The sequence below is a fragment of the Setaria italica genome, chromosome IV (assembly GCF_000263155.2).
Source record: "Setaria italica strain Yugu1 chromosome IV, Setaria_italica_v2.0, whole genome shotgun sequence".
NCBI lineage: Eukaryota > Viridiplantae > Streptophyta > Magnoliopsida > Poales > Poaceae > Setaria > Setaria italica.
The window spans coordinates 22,384,850-22,393,429 of record NC_028453.1 but is presented as its reverse complement, the minus strand read 5'-3'; the positions used below and the strand labels follow the sequence as shown (position 1 = coordinate 22,393,429).

The window sequence follows — 8,580 nt, the reverse complement described above, 5'->3', positions numbered from 1 at the left end:
TCAGCCATTTATCAAAAAAAGATGCTCAACGGGTAAAAGCAATGCCCTTGGATCAACAAGCAAATGTATTGAAGTTCATGGAAGAAACAGGTCTGGGACTTGATGAATGCATAGGGCAAGTTGAGACGCCAACTGCACCGCCCCCTGAGCCGAAGTGGCCTTATGAGCTAGGCAAACCTCTAGTAAAGCCTTCATTGGTACAAAAGCTATCAACAAAGATGTACGCATTCCATCAATGGTACATGATGGCATCCGCCGACTCGAGGGAGATGATCGGCATGAAGGTAAAACCGATAGATTTTCACGGTGAAGGGGAGAAAGTGCTGTGGCTAGACTTCAAGGATATATACGAAGTGTACCATCATGATGCCCTGGACGTCTCTCTGATCAGCGCTTGGATTCTGTAAGTGTCCGTTTATCTCTACATGTAAATTTTGGCGTGCGTCACCGTACTAACTTCATCTTCCATTTCATGTAGGATGCTAATTCAGACATGCCGCCGAGAGGCGTACCTACATATAGGCTTCATGGATCCATCTGTAGTTAACCAACAACAGATACAATTAGCGCCGGAAAAAACCTTTGCGGAAATATACAATTTCCTAGACAAACAAACATTCAAGGATTTCATACTACTTCCATACAACTTCAAGTAAGTGTGTGTATACCGTCTACTTTCGATGTCTTTTTCCTTATCTCTACATGTTAGTTACCTCTAATATGCATGAACATTTTACGCACGCAGCTTCCACTGGATCCTTATTATAATTGAGCCTGAAAGAAGCCACGTCACTATCTTCGATTCGTTAAGGAAAGATCCGGTGGACTACCAAGAATTGCAAGACATGCTAGGCTTGTAATAATTCTGGACCTTTATCTCTATGCAAAAGTTTATTTCCTAAATTTTATCCCTGTTACACTATATCATTCATTATTCTAATCCGCAGCGTATGGAAACAATTCATAAGGACACACAAAGGTCCATTCAAAGAAAAACTTACATGGAACACAGACTTCCCGGGACGTATGAAGTCTGCACATTTATTACATTGTATAACATGAATATTTTATAACTTATTTTTTTCCGCACTGAAGTGCTTAAGACAGGAACCCGGGAATAATCTATGTGGCTACTACATCTGTGAGCACATGCCCAGTTTTATGGGGCCCAAGGGACCGAAGATGACGCCGCACAACTTTAAAGTACGTAAAATAAAACTATTACTAGTTAATTATTTTCTAGCTCCTTATATGTATTTGTTCGTGTAACATTCATAAATTTCCAAATTATAGATGTTAAATATTCAACAAGGACTCTTGAAGGAAGAAAGAGTAGCAGCAATATGTGAAGGTCTCGTTGGATTCATAATGGACGAGGTGGTAGATCCAAAAGGAGAATTTTATTACGATGGACGACAATTAGACACTCCGATCAGCAACACCACGACGAGAAGATTGTAGACAGATACTTTGATTTATTTGTATATATAATACGCGCTAATTATGATCGATTTGTACTAAGCTAGTTGAATTGTGTATATGAATTGTGTATAAGGATTGTGTATAAGGATTGTGTATATATATATAGTAATTGTATAATTACAAATCCCATTCGTTTAAATACTAGTTGATTTCGTTCTAAAAAAATCTCAACTACTAAAGGTTAACAAATTAAAAGGGCCGCGGTACTACGTATACGTGATGCATGCATGAAAAATTCAGGCGCCACGGCAGTGCCATGCAGGCGCCATTTAGTCCCGGTTGGATCCAACCGGGACTAAAGGGTTACCCTTTAGTCCCGGCTGGATTCCAACCGGGACTAAAGGGCCTGTCCCGCGCCTGGCGTGGCAGGCCCTTTAGTCCTGGGACCTTTACTCCCGGTTAAAAGACCCGGGACTAAAGATCCCCCCCTTTTGTCCCGGTTGGTTTATCCCGGATGGACATCCGAGAGATATGCACCCTACCAACCGGGACTAAAGGCCAATTCTCTACTAGTGTAATGTTCATCAACGCTAGTGAGCCTCTCCTCCATGAGGAGGGTGAGAAGCAGGGATGAAGCTGGGACAACACATAGGAGGTCGAAGTTACGATGGATGTCTTATATGAATCATACGATGTTTATGGACGGGAAGTCATATCTTACCGGGTAATACAGTTCTAAATGTGCGAAGCAAATTATAGGTTTCATGAGCTGAGTTGAGACAATATTATTTAGCTTCTATCTAAAGCGTGCCGATTTTTCCCCTACCTTTGCCCCATAATCAAATTTTGACTACTATAAGTATAAGTAAATACTTTTCTACATTTAAACACAACGTCCTGAACAGTACAATGGGTAAATTGAAGTGTCACTGCTTGAGGTTAGCATCGTTTGAAAGGACCATTGCAAGATTACGGTCCGGAGTTAGATACCTAAAAGAGGGTGATGCTAACACTTCATTCTTCCACAAGCAAGCAGCTTTTCGAAAGCGGAAAAACTTTATGCCCAAACTTATTGATGGCGATAGAGTGGCCACTTCTCAAGAGGATAAGCAGGAGGTCATGCATAATTATTTTGAAAATCTGATTGGAAGAGTCGCTGATCGTTCCTTCTCTTTGAACCTGCAATCTTTTCATAGGGCTGATTTGGATCTATCCATGTTGGATAACCTGATCACTGAACATAAGGTCCGGGCAACTATCAAGACCTTGCCGACCGATAGGGCTCCAGGACCAGATGGATATACGGGCAAGTTTCACATGGAATGCTGGTCGGTGATCAAATTAGATTTCATGGCTGCTATTATGACTTTGCAGCAAGGAAATGCTAGGGGATTGGGGCTTCTTAACACAGCTTACATCACACTCATCCCAAAAAAGGATGATGCAATGCTGGCCAAAGATTTTCATCCCATCAGTCTTGTTCATAGCTTCGCGAAATTAGTAACCAAGATCCTTACTAACAGATTGGCACCTCATCTCAATTCTTTGGTTGCTACAAATCAGAGTGCTTTTATTAGAGGGCGAAGTATTCATGATAATTTCATCCTTGTCCAACAAACTGTGAAGGTGCTTCATCGCCAAAAGGTACCAAGTCTATTTCTGAAATTGGATATCTCTAAAGCCTTTGATTCGGTAACTTGGGTGTTCCTCCTGGAAGTACTCTCTCATTTGGGTTTCAGCATATCATGGAACAATCTGGTTTCAAATCTGTTATCTACCTCATCCACTCGTGTGTTGATAAATGGGGAACCTGGAAATGTTATTCAGCATCAGCGTGGACTCTAGCAAGGCGATCCTTTGTCCCCCCATGTTATTTATTCTAGTTATGGATGTGCTTCATAGCCTCTTTTTAAAAGCTGGAGAGGAAGGGCTCCTGCAACCCCTCTCCCAAAGAATTTCTAGATAGCGTCTCTCTCTATATGCTGATGATGTTGCTCTCTTTATAAGACCGATGGAGGATGAGCTAGATGTCACAAAGGAAATTCTCGATGTCTTTGGTATGGCCTCGGGGCTGCAAACCAATTTGCACAAGAGCAGCATTATTCCAATCCGATGTGATGATGTTTCCCTGGAGTCAGTAAAAGACTCTCTACCTTGCACTGTTGCTGAATTTCCTTGCACTTATCTAGGGCTTCCACTGTCCAATAAGAAACTGAGAAAAGCTGACCTGTTGCCTTGGATTGAGAAGGTGGCAGATAAGTTGCCAGGGTGGAAAGCTGTCCTAATAAATAGGGCAGGACGTATCACTATGGTCCGGTTTGTTCTTTAAGCTATACCTATCTATCTTTTGATCGCCATCAACGTCGCAAAATGGTTCATAAATGCAATTGATAAAATCCGGAGAGGCTTTCTTTGTAAGGGGAAGGAACAAGCTAATGGAGGTTGTTGTTTAGTTGCATGGGAAAAAGTCAGGCGACCATTGGATCTTGGTGGTTTGAGAATTATCAATCTAGAGGTTATGGCTTGGGCACTGCAAGCTAGATTGCAGTGGCATAAGAAAACCCGAACTGATCGACCGTGGATTGATCTTGAACTCCCCTCACATCCTAACTCACTAGCCTTGTTTTCTATTGCTGTCAGCACAGAGTTAGGAAATGGAAACAATACGCTTTTTTGGACAGACAGGTGGCTGCATGGATGTTCAGTGGAGAATCTTGCACCTCAGGTCTTTGCAAGTGTGTCCCCAAGAATCCACAAAAGACAAACAGTGGCTGAGGCTTTGGACAATAATAAATGGGTTTTTGTAATATGTAGGAATCTATCCTGGGTCGGAATCAGGGAGTTTTTGCAACTATGGGACTGTGTTCAGGGCATCCGGTTGAATAATCTTGAAGATCGACACATCTGGAAATTGGAACTTGGGGCTGCTATTCTTCTAAATCTGCTTATCGGGCTTATTTCCAGGGATCAGTAACTTTTGAGCCGTGGAAAAAACTCTGGAAAACTTTGGCTCCAAATAAGTGTCAGGTTTTTATTTGGTTGGCAATTCATAATAGATGTTGGACGGCCGATAGACTTGAAAAGAGAGGGATGCCTCATCCTGAACAATGCCCCCTATGTGACCAGGAGGATGAGACAGTACAACACTTGTTACTATCTTGTGTGATGGCAAGACAAGTTTGGTTTAAGCTTTTAGCACCCCTGAACCTGGGTGATACCATTCCAAGGCAGCGGGAACATAGCTTTGTCGAGTGGTGGCGCAAGGTTTTGAAGAAAGTGAAAAAAGAATACAGGAAAGGGGTAAATTCCCTAATAATTTTCGGTGCTCGGATGATTTGAAAGTATAGAAATGCCTATGTGTTTGAGGGGATGGCTCCCTCGGTTGATACCATTATGAGAGACCTCAAAGATGAATAAAGCCTTTGGTGTCTGGCCGACACTAAGAAGCTGCAAGGCCTAGGCTTATAGGGTGTAATCTAGACAGCTAGGTCAAGTTTTGGTCATGTTCTATTTTGTTTCATAGGCTGGTTCTTATTTTGTTGAACTATCTCTCATATTTGGTCCCCGTACGAGAGATGGAAGCTGTATGGGGAACTTTTTTTCTCTCTCTAATATAATGAAGTGCAGCTCTCCTGCATTTTCTAAAAAAAACAGTACAGTGGGTATGCTCCTCAGCGGTGGTTTATGAGGTTCTGTTTTCGATCCAGAGCCAACGCGGATATTTTTTTCTCCCTTCATGCAACAGTTCGCACACTTCTATGGAATAACCTGAGGACCTCAAAAAAAGGTTTACCATTGCACCAGATAGCTGTTTTGGTGTGGAATACAAAATTCATTTTACTTCATTTACAACGGAAAAAACCCAAAATTCACAAAGTTTCCGAAAAAATTCCTTAATTGATCACACCTACCTGTTCTGGACCATCTGACTTGCGTGTTCAAGTCGAAAGTAAATGCAAGTAAAGTAAGATGGTGATTCGATAAATAAACTTGAGCAAATAAACCTTAATTGATATCTCAGCAAGCAGGAAATGCAGTCTGCATGCTGCAACTTTCTGAGTTACTGAATAGGGAGGCCAGGAAAAATGTAGAGTACAGAACGTCGGCACCCATAGACTGCATGCTGATTTTCCGGCAATAAATCAATTTGGTAGCGATACATAATTATCTCCTTACGCTCTTTATCAGTTGTTTACATCAACTATTGTGGACAAGGTACTGCCGTACTGCGCATTTCATAGTGGTTCTGAATACTGTAGGCATCTTACCATCTCCAGGTAGTACAATCAATGGGACGACTCTTTTGCCGTGTTGATTCTCTAGGAACATTAGCAGTGTTGATTCTCTAGGAACATTAGCAGTCTGATTCTTCCAACAAATTGATAACAAAAGACCAAAGTAAATAGAAATTTAGAGAAGTAAAAGTTTGGATCATATTGCCAGGCTTCCTAATTCTTTCAAAAAGACAAGCATCACACTCAACAAAATATATTATTACAGAAAGACAACAAAGACATATTAGACCAACTCCGCAGAATACCTGTCACCTTCAGTTCAAAGGAAATTACATCATGGGAAAATTAATGATGAATGCATGACACAAACCCTGATGCCTAATAATGATGAAACAAATAATGAAACCTAGTTATATATGACTGGACATATAAATTGAGAACTGATGATAGACTTGATGCATTACATTCAGGCTAACAGTTTCATCTTTTTCGTGTCTAGAAGAAAAGTAGAACACAAATTTTCAGAATATCATCATGAACCCTTTTCAGTGCTTCCTCATGCATAGCTGATTTCTCTTCAATTACTTCCTTCATTGCTGCTTCATATCGATCAAATAATAGAGAGTTTATATCGACTTCTGAGTCCCCTTCATCTGTTTTATTCCCTTCCCCTTCTAAGGAGTCTGCAACCCATTCCTTAAGTGATTCGTCCCCAGATAACTCTGTATCTTCGACCACCTGGACCATGGTGTCCATAACAACCTCGCCTACAGAGTCCTTGACTGCAAGGATGTTGTTGTCTCTACTGATTAGGATTCTAGTACAGATATATCCCTGCATTGGTGGATACAAATGGCGATAAGTTGATTCAGTCACAGGATTTGCCAACAGAAAGAAAGTATCTATATATTAAAATGATCACCTGAGGTATATACTTACCATTAAAATCATATTTCACCATTATAAATCTTGTTTATGCAGATATCAAACATTGAAACATCTAATAAAATCACTTGTAAAAAACATAAGGGGGAAACATTAAAAGCGAACAGCTATTATTGCTGAAAGGTGAGATTTCTAGTTCATATGAACTTGCCTAATTAGAAGAGGAGAGTCCAGCAATTTGAAGGAAACATGTGCAACAATTAATCAAAAAATTATTAGACTGCTTGCACGAAGCGAACGTTATCGTAGACTAGTTAGAAAGGATAACTCTGATTCAGCTAAGCCCCAAACTTATACCTGAAAAATGTAAGAGTTGCCTTATTTGCATTAGTCAAGCAGACAGAGTTTCAGATGACTACTGATATTATTCTTTTTTGAAGGGAAACTTCTGATATTATTGGATGACTAGTTAGGGTAACATCATAGTGGAATGCAACCACCATCTACCTCTTTCTGATATAAACATGTATGCTGATTTCACGCCAGATACTACATGGCAATAAATCTAACACATACACTTGAAAAAATAAATTCTAGGTCTGAATATACATTAATTCATTTTAAAAAATGGTCCTCCACAACCCATATGTGCAATAATTTACTCAGAGAATACCCAGTCTATTATACATGATCACATAAGCACCCTTGCCGGAAAAAAAAATTTCCTCTGGTTCGTTAATAAATTGATGGATGAGCTGGTTACATAATAGACTAAGTACTGTGAACACGATTACTACTTTTCTTATCAAGTTTGATTCGTTGCGGTTACAGAATTAAGGTCTCAGACTTATTTTACTTAGCCATGGATTAGATCTCAGAATCTCAGTTACAGGGGTAAATTGCAGAGGGGAAATAGACAGGACGCTCTCCATGCACAGCGATTAATTGATATGGAAGGCGAGAGGAACACGTACCACATAGGATGAAACCTGGTTGCAGCCTGGTCCTAGATAATGGCACCGCCAGCCTTGCCCTCTAGGTCAGATGGCCAAGCTATCCTGTTTTTGGCGCTCTGCCCCTGCGCCATCCACTGGTTCATGCCGCCCCTGGGGCAAATGGTGAGACGGAGCTGTGGCAGGGTAGAGGGGCGCCGCGAGCCAGGACGAGAATGCCGCCCCTGGGGCAAATGGTGAGACAGGGCCGCGGCAGGGTAGAGGGGCGCCGCGAGCCAGGACGAGAGGCGCCTGAGAGAAGCAATGGGGGGGCGGCCGTCGCAATCAGGAACGGCCCTAAGAAGCGGATCTGAGGAAGGGATGAGTAAAAGCAAAGGAGGAGGTGGCGGAACTCACTAGCAGCGCGAAAGGGGCGGCGAGACGGTGCGGCATGAGGTGGTGTGGCGGAGCCGGGGCGCGGACGGGGGTGATGGCGCAAAGAGCTCCGGCCTGGGCGCGGCGCCTCCTCCTCACGGCGTTCCCCTTCTTCTTCCTTTCCCTTTTCTCCTCCCGCCCTGGCTCCCTCTTCTCCCTTCCCTCCTCCGATCTGGCAGCGACGGCCACAGTAACTTGTGTTTATTAGATCGGAGATGACGCGAATGGGATTGGATGTCAACAGACTCATTAGCGACCGCAATATCCTGTCAAAAAACGATGGTAACTTTTCTTGTCGTCGCGCAACCCAGGTAGCGTCGCGATGGATCTCAGAAAACGCCCTACGACCACATTTCTTCGGAGGTCGTTAATCCTGGGTCGTTAATACCATTCAGTGTAGTAGTGCACTAAACTGATCATTCTTTGATTCAGAAGCGCAAAAGATGCACCTTTTGTTGGGTTGGAAACCTAGGACCCGTTTTCTTCCACTGACTTATTTTTAGCACCCGTCATATCGAATGTTTAGATACTAATTAGGAGTATTAAACGTAGACTCTTTACAAAACCCATTACATAAGTCGAGGCTAAACGGCGAGACGAATCTATTAAGCCTAATTAGTCCATGATTTGACAATGTGTTGCTACAATAAACATTTGCTAATGATAGATAA

General features: G+C 42.1%; 1 long non-coding RNA gene across 1 annotated transcript; it reads right to left on the bottom strand.

Moving 5' to 3' along the window:
- Positions 1-5,847: 5,847 nt before the first annotated feature.
- LOC101755275 lies at positions 5,848-8,151 on the bottom strand. Its single transcript, XR_001163823.2, has 3 exons — positions 7,892-8,151; positions 7,517-7,786; positions 5,848-6,491 (listed from the first exon to the last, which is right to left on the bottom strand). It is a non-coding gene; the product is annotated as an uncharacterized LOC101755275 (long non-coding RNA).
- Between the last annotated feature and the right edge of the window lie 429 nt (positions 8,152-8,580).